We start from the raw sequence: 20143 nt of genomic DNA, 5'->3' as shown, positions 1-20143 counted from the left end.
AACAGTCCATTTGACCAAAGAGACCCCCCCCCTTCAGTTGATACATTAATAAGAAAAGCAGGTTTGTGTGAGGTTATCAGGTGACCAAAAAGACCAAAAACTCTACTGGTCCATTGCTCCTCAGCTTAAGTTATCCTTCAGCCTGATGAGTGGCTCCACTAATGTACCTGGTGATATCCACTATTAACACGTGAAAATAATATTATGTTCTTCCACACAATTCTCTTTTAATAGAATTAGCTGGAAAATAAATGCCATCAATAATAAATACTAACTACAATAAAATGTAATTCAATCAAAACTCATTTGGTAAAATCTAAAATTACAGAACACACCCTTCCACTAAGCACTCATTTTAATGTGCAATATAAAAACGTATTACATTTTGTGGATAAGGCGCTTAATGTATTTATAAACACCTGAGGCATTCAGAGCTGTACAGTCGATGCGAGACTTTGTTGTCAAGGATTAAAGGAGAATTTATGTTTCCACCCAAATCCTAACATTTAAAAATATTAACAAATAATCTCAGCTAAATTACCATCACTCGTTTCTGTACATAAAATGTATTACTTTATTGATGTTGCCGTTCAGAAAACATATTTAATAAATGTTTTACTAATCATACTTTATATTCAGATTTAATCAGGTTCAATTATTGCTTTGAACTGTTAAATAATTATGCTCAAGGAATCAAAAGATGCTCAAAGTGATAAGGGATCAAGGGACTGGGATATGAATAAACTAATAAGAGAAAAGGTCACATGCTGATACTACAGAAATTTGATTAGGCTTGGGACATGTGTGCTTAAAACATTGTTCTGGCTGCAACGTTCCTGATGCAGAGAGTGACTTTCTCAAGGGGATGTGTATCTAATCATAGGATATACAAGTGTTACATCCTCTTATGAACACAATGATGGCAAGGAAATAGATAGGATTTTCAGGTCAGTAAAGACAGGCTTTGCAATCCCCATTCCTTTCAACAAAGGAAATGCTATGGCAGCCGAGCTAAATTAACTGTCACGCTGGTCACAACCCACAGGATAGGTGAGCCCAACAATTCTAATTTTACATTTTTTTTTTCTTCTTCTTAGAATTAATCTTGCGCACTTCACTCAAAACATTCTTCGTTTCTATTACGCTTCTAAGGTGTTGGAAAGTAATCAGCATAATGCATGAGAAGTAAAAAATGAAAACATTTTCTTACAAAAATAAAGTGAGTATTTGTGCAAATTTAACACAAATTGATCTTTCTGTTTCCATAATTTTTACATGTTCATTTTTGTAATATGCTCTTATTTTAAATATAACACAATGTTATAATCTGGTTGCACAATTGACCATTAGGACTGTGCCATTAGAGATGTGTGGGCTGGCCTGAAACCCATGGGACCAACAAGTGAGGTCAGTTTGGGCCAAAACATGCCTGTACATCAGGTCTGGATTGGGTGTGGGTTAAATTTCCTAGCAAAAGCACGCATAGTTTTATGTATGTACTGTGGCTGTGATAGTCTTCATTAGTGGGTGGTGGTGAAACTATTAGTAAAAAATTCTGACCCACAGATCACTAGATGCCATATTATTAACCACAAACCTGTCTGTTGGAACCTGTGATGATCTAGGTAATCTATCAAATATAGAGAAAGCCCATCCCATGTGTGGTCATAGACAAGCTCTCTAATTCTGCATATAACACCACACAAGGGCTCCCCACAATATATTGTACTGTTAATGGTCTCAATGTAGCCTATCATGCAAAAAAGGATGTCCGGGGGCCGGGGGGGGGGCACTACAATCACGATTAATTATCAGTTGTATCATCTCACACTCTTTGTGAGCTGCAGCTGAATACAGCAAGGGATTATCCAATAATCTCCAATAATAGAATTAAAATTCTACCACCTGACCCTTTAAATTTATATACAGTTTAAATTAATCAATATATTCATTGTTTCCTGCATTAAAGTTCTAAACATTAGGATTTCCCATAGCATGATGTTATTGCAAATATACTTTAAGTTCATATGTGATTGTGTGAGTTACCACAGTTCAGTTTGGTTGAAGAATAATTGTCCACCTTGCTTAAAGTGAGTCCTAAACGCTATGCAGGAGAATGAAATTCCCAATATTCAATTTACATGTAACAATTCCAGAGAACCTCGATTTGGACTAATGGTTCCCAAACTGTGGGACAGGCCCCCAGGGGGAACTAGAAACAGTAACAGAGTGCGTGTTATACCCCTATATTGCAACACTCAGGTTTGTGACAATGATTCATGCAGCGTTTTCCTATACTTGTATAAGCCAGCTATAATAATGACGTTGTTTCTTGTGGCAGAAGAGCAGAGAGAAATATGTGAGCATGACTATTGCTGCTAAATAGGCTGAAAAATGAAACAATGGAAACAAACACATCGTATCAGTTAAAGGAACAGTAACACCAAAAAATGAAAGTGTATAAAAATAATTAATATATTATGTTCTATTGCAATGCACTGGTAAAAGTTGTGTGTTTGCTTCATAAACACTACTACAGTTTATATAAATACCCTGCTGTGTAGCCATGGGGGCAGCCATTTAAATTAAAAAAAGGAGAAAAGGCACAGGTTACTAAGCAGATAACAGATAAGTAGCATAAATTCCCATTGTATTCTACACAGTTTATCTGTTATCTTCTTATGTAACCTGTGCCTTTTCTCCTTTTTTCAATTTAAATGGCTGCCCCCATGGCTACACAACAGCTATTTCTATTAACTACAGTAGTCCTTCTGAAGCAAACACACAACTTTTACCAGTGCAGGGCAACAGTACATTATATTTTAATTATTTTAAAACATTTTTATTTTTTAGTGTTACTGTTCCTTTAAGGGAGTAAATACTGGATATCCTGCTAGAGTGCTGGCAGTATCTGATTGGTCCACGGGTGCCAGCCTGCAAGAATCAATGATTGCAAATAGCATCTATAAGCTGTAGGTAATTCAACCTATGCATAAAAGGCACTATGAGTACAAGTTTTCCTCTGCAGGAACAATGTTTCCTTTGCAAGTATTTAATATACATTTTGCCAAGCAGGTCTTGAAAATTGTGCTACAATTTGCAATGTAATCATCTGTCTAATGAACAATATTACGTTTTATACTTATTTCTGTGCAATTTTTTATTTTGGTTTATTATATTCTGCCCTATATAAAGAAACATTTAATATAATCTGTATGAAAATATTAAGTTGAATGAAATTGTGTTTGGCTTAGATAATGAAGGAACTGCTGTCGTTATGCTATTTGCTATGCCTATGTACTTCTTGCTATACATTCTCGACTGTAATGTTCTGCTGCAAATGCAGTCATCAGCTTTAAAAGTTGCCCATTTACTAACGTTCCGATTTTGTTCGCTTTCACAAATCATATTTTTCACCCAGTTTCAATCACAGGAAAGCATCATGTAGCTGTCACTTGCTCAGGATAGGTAGAAGCCTCTACTATAGAGAACCATGATTCTTACAATTCCTACAATCCAGTTCCAGTTACACAAAAAGTTTTTAAACTTATGAAGTACATGGAAAGACCCTAACTACAGGTATGTGATCCATTATCCAGAAATGTCCATTATATGAAACATGTTATGCAGAAAATTTCAAGTTACTGTAAGGTCATCTCCCATAAATTCCATTTAAATCAAATTATTTCCTTTTTCTCTGTAATAATAGAACAGTAGATTTTACTTGATCCCAAATTAGATATAATTAATCTTTATTCCAGGCAAATCAATTTTATTGGGTTTAAAGATTTTTTTTTTTTCAAATTACAGAAAGACCCCTAATCCAGATAACCCCAGGTCCCAAGCATTCTGGATAACATGTCCCATACCTGTGCAAAATATTTAGACTGTCAAACTGTCATGATTCTGTGAACCAAAAGAACAGTCCAGTAAAAAAATGGCCTGGTAGTTGTGTGTCTAGTGCTGAATAGAATGCAAGACTGGAATGGTGGATCCCAGCTGCTCCCCTTACAATCCCCAAAAAATAAAATTAAACATTATGGAGTTATTTATCAATTTTTGAGTTTGTGAATTGGAGATTTTTTTTACAAAGTTGAACAAACGTCAATTGAAAAAAAATCCCAAATGCATGCTGATTTGTTAATATGAAAAACTTGTTTAAATAAAAGAAACTTACTTGAATTTGTGAGTTTAAAAACTTAAAAAAACTTTAAAAGAAAGAAGTAAAGAAGTTTTATATATGAGTTTTCAGGTTTTTTTCACTTAAATATTGAACATTCTAGTTTTTGAACTGTAATTCAAAATTTGGGAGTTTTAGTAAATTGTGTTAAACATTTGCTCTCAAACATTGATAAATCACCCCCTTAGGGGCAGATTTATCTAAATGTGAGTTTAGAGCTTAATACATAAAAACTCACAGACATTCTATTAATTCCTAAGGGATTTTTAGATGTGAATTTAGCAAATGATGAATTCTAACTTTCACTCATTGATAAATACACTTCTAAAAATCCCATAGGAATGAATAGTGTGTGAGTTTTTATGTATTAAGCTCTAAACTCACATTTTGATACATCTGCCCCTTAGGGGCACATTTACTAACCCACGAACGGGTCGAAATGAGTCCGATTGCGTTTTTTTCGTAATGATTGGTATTTTGCGTTTTTTTCGTATTTTTTTGCGAATTTTTCGTTACCAATACGATTTTTGCGTAAAAACGCGAGTTTTTCGTAGCCATTACGAAAGTTGCGTAAAATCTGGCGATTTGTCGTAGCGTTAAAACTTGCGCAAAAAGTTGCGCTTTTTTTCGTAGCGTTAAAACTTGCGCAAAAAGTTGCGCTTTTTTCGTAGCGTTAAAACTTACGCGAAACTTTGCACCTTTTAAGTTTTAACACTACGAAAAAGGCGCAACTTTTCGCGTAAGTTTTAACGCTACGAAAAAATCGGGCGATTTTACGCAACTTTCGTAATGGCTACGAAAAACTCGCGTTTTTACGCAAAAATCGTATTGGTAACGAAAAATTAGTAAAGACGCCGAAAAAATCGCAAAAAATACGAAAAAGTCGCAAAATGTTCGTTTTCAAGTTGGAACTTTTCCAATTCGGGTCGGATTCGTGGGTTAGTAAATCAGCCCCTTAGTGTCTAATTGTAAACTGTCCTTTCTTTTACTTTCTGACCTAGCTGAATGGTTTTGCAACCAACCATGTACAGCACTGGCGTCTGCTTCATTTGTATTTTATTTACCACAAGAAAGATCTCATGTAAACATAAAATAGAGCGTGATAGTCATATATCATGACAAACATCGACAAACTGTAAAAGTTACTTATTACTGTAGTATAAACTGTCTCATTTATCATGATGTTTAATCAGTTTGATATTTAACACCAGCTGTCATAGGCATACCAGATTTGTTGTAAAACTTCCGAATTTTTAGCTGTTGGGAAATACACAGCATTCCCAGTCACATACTTTTGGTGTTATAGAACTGTTCAATTATGAAATTATCTACTTCCTTAAGAGTTTTTTTTTTTTAAATATGTTAAATCCAATTTCCTAGAAACTCAAATATTAAAAAACAAAAACTGTTATTTGTACTATTTAGCTTATCGGTGTAGCACCGTCCAGAAGAATCAACATTTAATGAATGCTAAACGCACAGCTAGTATATTACATTTTTTAACAGCTAAAAGAAGTGAATACTTGTCGTTTTTAATCATACCATCTGTTGCAAAAGCATTTTAATTAATTGCTAAACTTAATAAAATGTGCTTTGCATTCTAAGTACATGTAAATTGTGGGTGAACTGTCTGTAAATGTCAGATTTATCAACAGACACTAATATCACCAACATTTATTTTGAGAAATTAAAGGCCTAGCCAACTGTTTGCAATTTCATCCTGAAATAAAGCCAAGCTTTGGATATTAAGGTTTATAGGACTAGACATACTTCATCTTCACTGACACTGCCTCAGAGATAATGTTACCTGATAGGGATGGAATCGCAATTTCAAAACTACAGCTGGAAAAATCAGACTGGGTCGTAAAAGATGGCTTGGGGTAAACATACTTAAAATATGTTTCTCCATCAATTCCAAAATATTGTATTACTTTTATTATCACTTTGTGGCAGATGTTTCATAATGGAATGGATGGTTAGGATTGACTTGATTTGCAAGAAAGAAGATTTACCAAAGGTGAGTCTTTGGGGCAGATTTATCAAAGTACGATATTCCGATGTTTAAAAAGCATGATACAAAAAAATCGTACCAAATACGTTTTTTTTGTAACGTGCTTTATAAAGTACGAAAAATTCGTATTTGAAAATATGAAAAAATCGTTTCTGATCGTATAATGCACGAAAATTATGTTTTTTTTCGTATCTGAACGATCGTAAAATGCACGAAAATCTTTCTGACTTTGATCCTTCTGTGCATGATTTTGGAAGCCTCCCATAGGAATCAATGGCACTCTGCAGCTCCAACCTGGTCCAAGGTAAGTCTCCCATAGGGCTCAATGGCACTCTGCAGCTCCAACCCGGCCCAAGGAAAGTCTCCCATAGGGCTCAATGGCACTCTGCAGCTCCAACCTGGCCCAAAGAAAGTCTCCCATAGGGCTCAATGGCACTCTGCAGCTCCAACCTGGCCCAAGGAAAGTCTCCCATAGGGCTCAATGGCACTCTGCAGCTCCAACCTGGCCCAAGGAAAGTCTCCCATAGGGCTCAATGGCACTCTGCAGCTCCAACCTGGCCCAAGGAAAGTCTCCCATAGGGCTCAATGGCACTCTGCAGCTCCAACCTGGCCCAAGGAAAGTCTCCCATAGGGCTCAATGGCACTCTGCAGCTCCAACCCGGCCCAAGGAAAGTCTCCCATAGGATCAATGGCACTCTGCAGCTCCAACCCGGCCCAAGGAAAGTCTCCCATAGGAATCAATGGCACTCTGCAGCTCCAACCCGGCCCAAGGAAAGTCTCCCATAGGAATCAATGGCACTCTGCAGCTCCAACCTGGCCCAAGGAAAGTCTCCCATAGGGCTCAATGGCACTCTGCAGCTCCAACCTGGCCCAAGGAAAGTCACGATACCGAAGCTTGAATGAATCCGAAACTTTCGTACTCACCGCAACAATACGATTTTGTCACAATTTTTTGTTGAAATTTTTGTCACAAAGTATGAAAAATTTGCGCAAATGTACGAAAAAGTCACAGAAAATACGCAAAAGTTGTAACCTCTTACCCTAAACTGTTGCATGGTATACTGTCTAACTAGCATATAGAAATACAAGTCATAGAGAAAACATGTAACTGTTCTAAATGTCTCTCTTTCTCTTTTAGTACAGCGCACACTTATCTTACCTTTTGTTTTTTCTTCTAGTACCACAAAAGCCTGACATGCTTTTTTCTTATTTTATTATTAATTCTATCAATGCTCGTTTCCATCTATTTTTGCATTTTATAATGTAGAATGTTAAGTGCAAATACTTTTTTTTTTAAAAGACTTATTTTCTGCGCTTGTGTACCTGGGCAGATTTTCCCAAAAATGTTCATTTTGGCCCCTAAGGGAATCCAATAATGTTGATGAAGGCTTTATGAGTTTAGAGTTGGGCTTGGATTTGAAAGGCCCATGGGGGCTGCCACCACATAGGCCCCCACATGTCCTCAGAGGCCCCGCCCACCAGTCCCTTCCCCCCGACATGCATACCTTATACGTCACTGTGATCAGGGGAGGGCAGTAGGGAGTGGAAGCTGTGGATAGGATGTGCCTACTTGTTTTTTCCTGGTGTCCCGCTGGCCCAGTCTGAACCTATATGAGTTCAATACACACAAACTTAGTACAGCATTGTTGAGATGTGTGTCTTAGATACAGAGGGCAATATATTTCTGTAATGAATCCAGTTCACTGCAGTCCTGTTCAAAGCTTTGAAATGCCTAAAATGTATTTAATAGACATGGATAGCAAAGGGCTCACAAGAAAAGGAGTGATTTCTGCTATAAAAACCATGCCTCTTTTTAAAGCCACATCTGCATTTTTGTAACTATACCTACAGCAGAGTTCACCCTTCCCACAATAATTATTCAGAACCCCCCAAAAATAGTTCCTACATATACAATTTGTAAAGCATAGTAACTGGCATATTTATGTAGAGACTGGAATCCCAAATTTTAATGATCCACTTGTCTTCTGCATTATCTTTCAGTGTCGTCCCTCCCTTTTATCTTTTCCCAATGTTTTCTTCTCCATCCCTTTCTACACTCATTTACTTTGTCCTTTTTTCTCCAGTTTTGTCTTTTTCACTTCTTTCTTCTCCATAGATCTCCCTGCTTTCACTTTTTTCCTCTTCTCTAATCTCCATTCTCTCTTTTCCCTACTTTTGCTCTCCCATTTATGTTTTTTTCTCTACACCAAAGAAAATGTTTCCTTCCCTGTGTTTTATTGTATGCTGTTCATTGTTATCTCCTCATCTACTTATGATTTACGCCTTTATCCCTTAGTCCCAATTTTACCATTACGTCCACTTAATCTTATTCAAAACCCCTTCCATTTCACTTTGACCAATACTCTTTCCTTCTTTTTCTTTTATAGTCTATTCTTTCTGTCCTTGTTATATTCTGCTTTTACCCTTTTTTCTTTCCTGTTATCTTTCTTCATTTTTCTCTCTCTAACATTTTCTGCCCTATTTCAATGTTTAATATCTGATCTCCAACTGTCCCTCTATTTTTCTGCTCAGTTCCTTCATTTTGTTCCTGTTTATTTTTTCTTCTCTAGCACTTCTACATCCACCCCTTCATCTTTGCTATATATTCATTTATTAGACTTCATCCTCCCATCCTTGTAGGAATCGTGCTCAATATTGCATCAAATTATTTATTTCTCTAAGATGTTGCAAGCACTAACATAATAGGAAACAAGGGACCTGGGAGCACTACTATACTGTGGTATTGAAGGGAAAACCATAACATACAAATACTACACTCTTGAATAGTGGTGCAAGTTATCTATATTTAAACATAAAATTAGAAGATTAGACTAGAGCACTATATTCATTATTAATTCAATAAATACACACAAGCTTCCCTTTAAGGCTTTATTGGATGCAGACCATGAAAGTAACATCCTGCCCATGCTATAAAGGTTCTATGGCAATAGGCTCTGGTTTTGTCTTTGATCTATGCCATATGTTTACTGGAAAAGTTGCAAGGCATGATCAAAGAAACACTGTGCAGTAAGGGTTAAATATAGGGTATATATGTACATGTAGATTATTATTGTACTAGTTCTATTTTATATCATCTTATTTTTTTAATAGATGGAAAATGTCTGCTATCAAGCCTCTGTAAGATTTGTTGTAACTGAAACTGAAATGTTAATGTGATTAATGACAGCATATTTATAGATCAACAAATATTCAGCAGTAAACTGCTGACAGCTATTGGCATAAAATCCTACGGTTATTACCTTGCTCTGTCTATGACACAGTAGAAGCATCTTTTGCAGGAGAAATTAGAATGAAAATGAGTTGTTTTTTTGGCAATAAAATATCTCACTAGAGTTGACTTGAGATTTGAACCCAGACTATGATGTTCATTGGAATGGAAAACAAATAGAAAGCCAATTTCTTTATACTGTATGCTTGCGAAATTGTTTAGTCAAATTCAGAATGTTATGCCCCCCATTCAAATATTTTTAATGTACTTGAAACAAAGCTACTTAGGTCTTTAGAATGTAAAAACACAAAATAACTGCACAGATTAACAGAAGCATATACTGGAACTGTAAGAACTGTGTCTTGTAGTCATGCACAACTCATGATTTATTTATAACCTTAACAGATAAGTAGCTTCAAGGTCATCCATCTGACAGGATTTATAATCAATTTCTTTAATTTAGTAACTCAAAAGCCACTATTAGAGAGAATGTTTAATGGAGAAAACAGTTGGTTACCAAGATACAGTGCAGTTCAAAACTTCCCAGAATCTATAACTTGATTGTATCTTGGCAAAGGTTATAGTTATGTAAATATCTATATTCTATATATTTTTTTATACATATGTACATAGGGATTCCTGGTTTATAAGGATTCATTAAGGAGACAGATCAATCACAATATACATTTATCCAAGGAAAACTATTGACACATGTCTACAGTAATAACAAGCATGCAAAATAACAAATACAAAACAACACTGGATACATTATATCTACTCCTCTGGATACATTATAGCTACCCCTCTGGATACATTATAGCTACCCCTCTGGATACATTATAGCTACCCCTCTGGATACATTATATCTACCCCTCTGGATACATTATAGCTACCCCTCTGGATACATTATAGCTACCCCTCTGGATACATTATAGCTACCCCTCTGGATACATTTTAGCTACCCCTCTGCCTCCCTTTAAGTATATATGGCATCTGTGTCCTCACTCCATGCTGGCTTCATAGAACTTTCTAACTACATATTTCACCAATTCTAATACCATAGAGACTGGCCATTTGCTTTTTGTGTCTAGTTATGATTAGTTAAAGGTCATGACTATAGCAGGTGTGACATGCAGCTTGAGACATAATGGTTTAAATGTAACTATCTTTAGTGAAAGGGAAGAGGGGTTATTTCCTATCTAATAAAAAGGATGTGTTTAGGGGCTTGTATTTGTTGTATTCTGATACAGGTATGGGATCCCTTATCTGGAAGTTACCTAGAAAACTCCAAATTACAGGAATGACACCTCCCATAGAGAGAAAGATCCTCAGATGCTGCTTTGCTTAGAACTGACCAGAGAAACATCAGATAGCTCATCAATGCTCACTGACTTCATTTTGTAAGCATAGCTACATCTCAAGACCTTATATTTCTAAGGAACTTCATTTACAGTGACTTTAGCCACTTAGCCAAAACAATCAACCAGTGGCGCTGTTTTATCAAATTCTTTATAATAGCAGTTTAAATGCATCTAATATCTTGAAAACTAAAAAAAAATAATGTCAATTGCAAAAGTGCTCAGAGGAGTGCTCCAAGCAATTTTAATTTAATTTGTTTTGAGGGTTTACATTTCCCTAAAGTAACAGAAACACAGATGACTGAATGCAGATGTGACTTTCTCCCCTTATTACACCCTAAGCCATTCTGAAATAATTATCAATTATTCTGTTGCTAGTCTGCTGTTTTAATTGTTTGTGTTTTGGTTTGTATGATTAATAGAAACAAATTTGATACATTTGATGGATCAGACAATGGATACAAGAAAATAGCTTCAACATACAGGAAACCATACAAGTTAACCATTGTGGCACAGAGGGCTATGGGCAGGAGGCTGAACCTGCAGGAATCTACTTAGAGCAGTGCTGTCCAACTGGCGGCCCTCGACCCCCCTCTGTGTGGCCCCCCACCTGTCTGGCTGCTTTGATGACTTAACTTTTTGTTAGCTTTAAATGGTATCAGTACTGAGATTAACTGGCCCCCTGAATGGTTCTCACCTCAGATTCAAGATATAATCCCTCTGTATTGTCTAAAAATGTAATCCCCTGTGTTGTTCACACCTTTTAATCTCTGCATTGTTCACCCCCTGCAGTGTTCACACCTCAGGCTCAGGCTATAATCACCCACATTGTTCATATCTTCACACCTCAGACATTGTATGTACTGCCTGGCCTATGCTGCCTAGGGCAGGCAGAGTATGGCACACACAGACAGCATAGGACAGGCAGAGTATGGCACACACAGGCAGGGTAGGGCAGGCAGAGTATGGCACACACGGGCAGCATAGGACAGGCAGTGTATGGCACACACAGGCAGAATATGGCAGGCAGAGTATGGCACACACAGGCAGATTAGGACAGGCAGAGTGCTGCCTGTGTGTGCCATACTCTGCCTGCCCTATGCTGCCTGTGGGAGGTGAACCTGGCAGGGGTTTGTTCTGGGAGTTTGTTAGCAGTTGGAAATAGCCATTAAATGGTCCCTAAAGTGTGAAATTATATGCTGGGGGTTGCTGTGCTATCAACAGGGGAGGAGGCATATGGATTTAAGGGTGTGTCTTAATATGACATAATATAATTCTTTAACATATGAACGATGGTTGATATCCCTGCAGCGACCATTGTGATAAATTGGTTGTGGTTTGAAGTGGGTGTGGTTTAAAATGGGGGAGTGGCCAAAACTGGCTTCCATTAGCGGCCCTCCACCATGTATGCGAGAGAAATTCCGGCCCTCGGCACCGCAGAAGTTGGACAGCACTGACTTAGAGTGTAGAAGAGGGTTAAGCAACGAACCAGATCGTAGTGTTCTCAGTTTTCTAGGTTGATTTAGAGGTTCTTAAAAAGTAAAGAACAGTACTCCAGAAGGGCACACCACAATTCTCCATAGACTTTTTGATATTAGGAGCTGAAAGGCAAAGTTTAGTATAGCACAATTTAAAGAATACCAGTGTTACTTTATTATTAAATGTGCACTTACCCTTTCCTGCTTATAATCAGAGATTAGTTACAAAAGTTGCAGAATACAGCTAGATATAGATGGGAGATAATAATAAACTGGTGGTTACTGATATAGGTATTTGGGGGTAAAAGGAAGGGACCTGCACCATATGTTGTACCATGACCCCTAGTATTTCTATCTACACTTAACAAGTCTTTTAGTGGTCTAATAATGACAGTATTCATAATAAAAAACAGCATGTGCTTGCATTTAGTTGCTATAGTAACTATTTTAACAGTATATAAATGTTTATGAATTATTATTTTTATATACATTGCATGTCTTTCTTGATATCTACAATATATTGCATATCTTGATATCTGCAATATATTTCCTTACATTAGGATAGCACACATAGGTGATACAACTATTAGCAGTGCTCAGATTTACTTTTTCCACCCTCCTTCAATTTACAGATTGGTTTTTCTTCTTCGTCCCTTCCATGTCAGTACACACGGGGCAGTATTGCCCCCACAGCTAGGAGGTAGGACCTATATACCAAAGCCAATCAAAATTAGCCCTTACCTATAAGACCATGTGACTTCCTCCTCACCACCGTTATTTTTTGTCCTACTGAACAGGAGGTAGGATCTCCCTCCTCACCATTTTGTGATTTCACAGTTTGATTTTTCTTTTGTTTTTGTCATTTTATTTATTTATTTTATTTTTTACCTCTGTGTATACATAGAGGGATGATTCCCAGGTAATGGAGAAGATTTTACCTGATGCCCCAATAAGTAAAGTAATCAAACTTTCACCTATTGGGAAGAAATGCAGGTGTGGGCATACCCATGGTCCTAGCCTTGTGCTAAAATAGCCCCATGCTCTATTCCCATGTATGCACAGTATGCAAACAGCTGCTTAGTGGGAAAGTATACAGGCGTGGGTATTTCCACATTCCTGCCTGTGATCAATTGAGTCTCCTTTTTCTTATGGTGTTTTGAGCCTTTGAAGACTGATATCGGACTAAAGGGCCATGGGTATGGATATGGGCTAGTGATAACTAAGCCTGAATCTGGTGAGTATGAACCTTCATTCTCCACTGTGTGTATGAAATGCTCAGTGCACTGAGAAGCCTGCATACTAATGAGCTAATTATGTCCCTCAGCTGAATGCTGTCTGGGTTCTTGTGGGAGTTGCCATGCTGCTGACTACTCACTGCTATCTGGTAAGGTGTAAGTGCTTCTTTAGGGCACTTTGCTATTGATATCTTTAGTGTTTTTACTGTAAGCCTGAGTCCTCTGTGCAGACACAACAGGTATGGGTGCAAGTATGTGTGCAGGTATGGGTGCTCATTTACACCAGGTGCTTCCAAGACAGGAGTCTGCACCTTATAACTAGCCTTTCTCCAGGGTTCTGACTGGAGTTTGCATTTTGCCTACAAGCCAATTTTATCCTGTAAGGTGTTTGTATGCTTCTAGGCCTCCTTACTATTGCGGTTTCATATTGTTAGCTTTTCTTTGTGAGTCTACCATGCAGACTCTGCAGGTATGGGAGCTCATTATTACACCAGGTGTGCCCAGACTGGCTGGGAGTTGCACTGCTGTAGCAGTATGGTGTCTCCTTTTCTCACAGGGAGTCTGCACCTTATAACCAGTCTTCCTCCAGGGTTCTGACTGGAGTTTGCCTTTTACCTACAAGCCAGTGGTATCTTGTTAGGTGCTTGTATGCTTCTTGGGCTCCTTGTTGTTGCTATTTCATATATGTAGAATTCCTTGTGAGTCAAATCTACTGTGCAGACACAGCAGGTATAGCAGCTCTTATTTCATCAGGGGCTTCCTGGTTTAACTGGGGTTTCTGCTGTGGCAGTGTTGTACCTTTTCCTGCTTATTTTATTTCTGCAGGCCCTGGTTGGGTCTTTGGCTTACAAGGCAGTTTTTTCCTACCAGGTATGAACAGAGTTGTAGTTCAACAACTCCTTTTTCTTTCTGGTGTGTTTACAGGTATATTTCTGTCTGCTAGCATGATAGGAGCCAACATTAGTAAATGTTTGATTGCTCTGTGGCTGTCATTTTGCATGACTGCTGGCTTGTGCTATGACCTTTGCTTACGTGCCTGTTGGTCGTTGTCCTGGTTATGGCCTTTGGTCAGCGTGACCGCTGTTCTTGGTCCCTGTTAGCCAGTTTTTTGCTATGTCTCTGGCTTGCATGACTGATGTTCCTTGTTTTGGGCTTTGCCTTGTGTGCCTGTTGACCCTGGCCGTGATTATGGTTTTTGGTTTGCTTGGCCGTTGGTTCTGTCTATGGCCTTTGCCTTAATTGGCTGCAGTTCCTGCTTATGGCCTCCGGCTCATCTGTCTACTGCCTCTGACCCCTGGCATCAGACTTTCTGCTATAGCCTTGACTTGCTTGGCTGCTGGTCCTTTTCATGGACTTTGCCTTGTGTGTCTGTTGGCCCTGATTATGGTCTTTGGCTTGCTTGGCTGTTGGTTCTGTCTATGGCCTTTGCCTAACTTGGCTGCAGTTTCTGCTTATGGCCTCGATCTCATCTGTCTACTGCCTCTGACCCCTGGCATCAGACTTTCTGCTATAGCCTTGGCTTGCTTGGCTGCCGGTCCTTGTCATGGACTTTGCCTTGTGTGCCTGTTGGCCCAGATTACGGTCTTTGGCTTACTTGGCTGTTGGGTCTGTTTATGGCTTTTGTTGCCCTTGGCTGTGGTTCCGGGTTATGGCCTTTGGCTTGCTTTGCTACTGCCTCTCACTCCTGGCAGCAGAATTTTTGCTATAGGCTTGCCTGCTGGTCCTTGTTTTGGACTCTGGCTTGCTTGCCTGCTGGTCCTTGTTGGCTTGAGTGGCCACTGGTCCTTGGTTTGGCCGTTTTCTTTGCTTGGTCGCTGGCCCTGGTTCTGGCCTTGACTCACTTGGCTGCTTCTTCCATTCTGGCTTTTAGCTCACTTGGCCGCTGGTTCTGTCTTCTGGTTTGCTTGGCCATTTTTCCCAGTTCTGTCCTTTGACTTGCTCGGCAGTGGGATCTGATTTTGGCCTTTGGCTTGCTTGCCCATTGGTTCCAGTTTTGACCTTTGGCTCGCTTGGACATTAGTTTAGTCTTTGACTTGCTTGTCCATTGGTTCAGACCTTTGGCTCTGGTTTCAGCCTTTTGGCTCTGTTTTGGGCCTTAGTTTGCTTGGCCATTGACTCTGGTTTTGGCCATTGGCTCCAGTTTTGACCTTTTGGCTCACTTACCCATTGGTTTTGGCCTTTGGCTGGTGTGACCGTTGGCCCGGTTCTGGCCTTTGGCTTGCTTGGCCGCTTGTCTCTGGTTCTGGCCTTTGGCTTGCTTGGCCGCTTGGCTCTGGTTCTGGCCTTTGGCTTGCTTGGCCGCTTGGCTCTGGTTCTGGCTTTTGGCTTGCTTGGCCTTTGGCTCTGGTTCTGGCTTTTTGGCTCAGGTTTTGACCTTTGGCTTGATTGGCCTTTTGGCTCTGTTTTTGGCCTTCAGCTTGCTTGGCCATTGGCTCAGGTTTTGGCCATTGGCTCCAGTTTAGACTTTTTGGCTTGCTTGCCCATTGGTTTTGGCCTTTGGCTTGCTTGGCTGTTGGCTCTGTTTCTGGCCTTTGGCTTGCTTGGCCGTTGGCTCTAGTTCTGGCCTTTGGCTTGCTTGGCGTTTGACTCCAGTTTTGGCCTTTGGTCCTGGTTTGTGGCTCATTTGACCCCGGTTTTAGCCTTGGTTTGCTTGCCAACTTGCCCTGTTTTCTGTCCTTTGGCTCTCAGGGAGACTGGTTAGGAGCTTAGGCTCATAGGATGCTGGCAATTGTTTGAGGCTGCCAGTTTTGGTGTGCTCCTTGGCGCAGGTGGCTGCTGGCCTTGGCTTAGTCCTTCGCGTATATGGTTGCCAGTCATGCTGTGGTCTTTGGTGCAGGCATGTGGTTGGCTGCCTTTGATATGGTCTTTGGTTCACGTCATGGTGTGCCTTGGCGCTTGTGGCTGTCTACCTTAGCTGCTTTCTTGGCATGTGTGGGTGCTTGTTTTTCACCTTGTATTCCACTCCTTACTAGCAGTGGCTAGTTTGGGGAGCGGTTTCTTTGCAGTTCCAGTATCTGAACAGTCCATCAGTGGTTGCAGAGTCATGTATTGCAAGCACAGCGCTAGATTTTTGCTATTGCTTGTGTGTTAGCTGTCTTTCACTCTGGGCTCTTGCATGCAGGGATGGCAGCTGGCGTGTTCTCCAGTGCTTTGCTTGACATGTCCACCGCTGCTTTCTGGCAGGGTGTTGGTTTGTCCGCTGGTTGTTTAGCATGCATAGTATATGGCGCTTCTGAATTTCATGCAGGGTGGCTAGATGGTACATTGAGTATGGGCTGGCTGTGCACCAGTCGTTCCATGCATGTTTTCCAGTTGATGCCAGTCATGTTTTACTGGTTAGCTGATCTTCCATCTGCAGGTCGTGTACAGTTCCTAAACCTGGCCCTAACATTGCTGGTTAGGTAGCCTCTCAAGGTTGGTAGCTACAGTGAGTGGTAGGAAGTTGGGTTTCAGCCTGTCATGCTCTGTTACAGGCTGGAGTCCCTAGCTTGTTTGTGCCATAGGGGGACTTGATGGCTAGTGTGCCCTTTCACTGTTCGTTGCTTCAGATCTGTGCTTGGACTGATCTCTGGGGGTTGTTGAGTTTGACGGCTGTCAACACCAATTTAAGCTGATACCGGTGTGCTTTGGAGCTAGAGGCTTGTGTGTCACAATTATTTTTCTAGGGCCCCAGGTTAGTGCTAAGGATTGGGGGCATAGAGGCAGCTCTAGTGGATAATGCATCAGAGTTGTGGTTAACTGGTCTGTTGCTGCGGGGCTGGTAACACCAGTGAACTGCCCAGTGTCAGAGTTATGATTGTGACCATTTTCTTCTTGTTGGCAGAGGATCCTCCCGAGCCGGGCTTGGATGTTTATGGCAACCGTAGTGTGGAAATCCCTCTGGTCCCTGAGAGGATTCTTGTAGCCGGGATTGGTCAGTTTTTTCTTGTGATGCTTGATTTGTTTTTAGCATCTGTTGATATTATTGTTCCCACCCCTTATATTTTAGGGGCATGGCTTGGTAGATCCCATGCGTACTGACATGGAAGGGACGAAGAAGAAAATGAGGATTTCACTTACCTCTTATCTTAAATTCCATTTCTTCTAGTCCCGACATGTCAGTACGGGGTTTCCCATCCCAATTATTTGCTTCTTGTATTGCTTGGCAAATGTATAACAGTGGTGAGGAGGAAGTCACATGGTCTTATAGGTAAGGGCTAATTTTGATTGGCTTTGGTATATAGGTCCTACCTCCTAGCTGTGGGGGCAATACTGCCCCGTGCATACTGACATGTCGGGACTAGAAGAAATGGAATTTACGATAAGAGGTAAGTGAAATAATCATTATTTCTGTCCGAAAACGTAATGGTTAGAAGTAGTAACCTTTAATAGGCACATAAATGATACGCTGCCTGGATCTGCTTCTCATTGCATAGCAAATACAATGAATACTATTCTCAATTGCACGGCGCCCAACGCTGCCAAATATTTGTTTTGAAATGATTGCATTTGCATAATGAACACAATGTTGTTAAGCTATTTTCCAAAATATTGTTTTCATTTAAAACTAACAATTGCTGCAACTTTTAAATGCCATTTAAATATAATTATGTGATTTTTTAACATCATGTTTGATTATGGATTTTCTGAATGTCTGAAAGGATATTTAAATTGATAATAATCATGCATAGTTGGGGAAAATTTATGCAATCACTTTCCTTTTCTCTCCTGTGTAACAATTGCCACCTTTTTTCCCTGAATAAAATATGTGAATAGAAGAACACAAGCACACATAACTCATAACTATCCCTAGCACTGGTCTGCATGAGTTTGAGTCTCCCACAGCCAACTGATACAACAAGGTTACCCAATATGTGGACTTCCTGAAAAATAGGGGAGTGCTTTTAAAAGCTAAATGATGAATGTAAAGCTTTGCAAAAACTACTAAATCAGCCCAAACTGATGATGATAGAAGTTGCCGTAATCTGGGCAATTGGGTCATGTAAACCATAATGACCAATTAACTGTTTCTTTTTGTGTTGTGTTTGTTGCTTTATAATTACAACAAAATATATGTAAATCTAGTAATACCTATTAAAATGTGTCTTCAAATTAAGGTACTTGCACATCTAAACTTTTAAATTTCCCTAATCTGGAAGTCAGACCTGGATCATTAGGAAACATATATAGTGTGCTGCTATAGCATTCTGTAGGTTCTAAACCTAGGCAAATGCTTTCTCTAAGTCTTCTGCCCTCAACTCTAAAACTGCAGTATATCTTCCTGGGAAATATAGGTTGCCAAGGGTTAGACAAAGACTGCTGGTGTTTAATACCCTAGTTGCCACCACCAGTTTGGCAACCCCATGTGATGCAGTTCTAGCCTGTGTCAAGGCCCTGTTTCCTAACTTTGGGTTCCTAGACGTTGCTGACTACCAAAATGCTTATTTACATAGTCCAAAAAGACAAATAATAAGACTTCCTATGCAAGAAAATAGAAATATTGTCACATGTTGTTCAAAAATAGAAGGTACCCTACCTGGAAAGTGGTAATGAGTTGGTAGCCACACTATGGAGTTATTCAGTGCTAGATACAGTATAGCCAAAGTTCCACTAATGTGTTGTGTTTTTTATAAATTGGCCAGAGATGTGTCTGCAAATGTTGCTGCAGCTGGTAGCAGGCCTTAATTAAATAGTAATAATTATAAAGTGAATTCTCCCCTTGTCCTTCAAAGAGATACTGCAGTCAGAACGCAAAAGTGCCTTCTTTGCCTTAAAACAACTTGTCACCGTATATTGTACAGAGTAACTTTGGAGAAAATCCTTTACTATACTCTTGATAACATTTTTTTGTGTGTGTTTTTTATGCTTTTTTAGGCTTCCATCCATTTCCCGATCCTCAAGTGACTAGTTCAGTTTTCTTTCTGGCAAACAACAAAGTCTTCTCAGCATCTCAGACATCATGTTACACAAGAGAAAGCCTTTACCTGAACCTTTACTGTGATAGAAATAACACGGTTCCATAAGTGCCACCCATTATATGTATATATGTGCTTTTAACCAGCCAGATACCGCAACTGGCTCTGAATAGTGTGTTTCCCTATTCATTTATTTATTGACTGCGTTTAGAAACAAAGTTCTTGAAATTAAATTTTACTGGTAAAATAAATAACTGCTTGAAACTGAAATATTTGAAATCCGAATATGAATGAAGAGAGGCATTCACAGAAGCAGTCACCATATCTTCTCCAGCTGCTGTGGAACCATGACAGTTAGAGAGAGAACCAGTCATTTATTATCCTAGCTCGACCCTTGCCAGATATAGCAGGTGGAAAGAAAAGAAATGTCAAGTGTAAATAGTTCTATTTTTTAAAATTGCATTTCTTCTTGGAAATATGCTTTACACACACTGACTTCTTGTCAAAATATGGCAGCACATACTGCTCTGCATCAAAATTTTGAAATACCTATATAAGACATAATATGGAAACCCATTATCCAGAAAGCTCCAAATTATGGGAAGGCCATCTCCCATAGACTCCATTATAAGCAAATAATTAACTAAGATATAATTTATCCTTGGAGTCAAGACAATCCTATTGGGTTAATTTAATGTTTAAATGGTTGTGATAAGTGAATATGTCCTGTTTCGCTTTGTCAAGAAAATTGGGAAACT

General features: G+C 39.3%; 1 long non-coding RNA gene across 1 annotated transcript; it reads left to right on the top strand.

The window, feature by feature from the left end:
• Nucleotides 1-13449: 13449 nt before the first annotated feature.
• Nucleotides 13450-19655, top strand: LOC116411602. The gene is made up of 2 exons (XR_004223239.1): nucleotides 13450-13490; nucleotides 19345-19655. It is a non-coding gene; the product is annotated as an uncharacterized LOC116411602 (long non-coding RNA).
• The last annotated feature ends 488 nt before the right edge of the window (nucleotides 19656-20143 follow it).

This window comes from Xenopus tropicalis, chromosome 6, assembly GCF_000004195.4.
Source record: "Xenopus tropicalis strain Nigerian chromosome 6, UCB_Xtro_10.0, whole genome shotgun sequence".
NCBI lineage: Eukaryota > Metazoa > Chordata > Amphibia > Anura > Pipidae > Xenopus > Xenopus tropicalis.
Note: the sequence above shows the minus strand (reverse complement) of the source record. Positions and strands in the feature narration are given on the sequence as shown.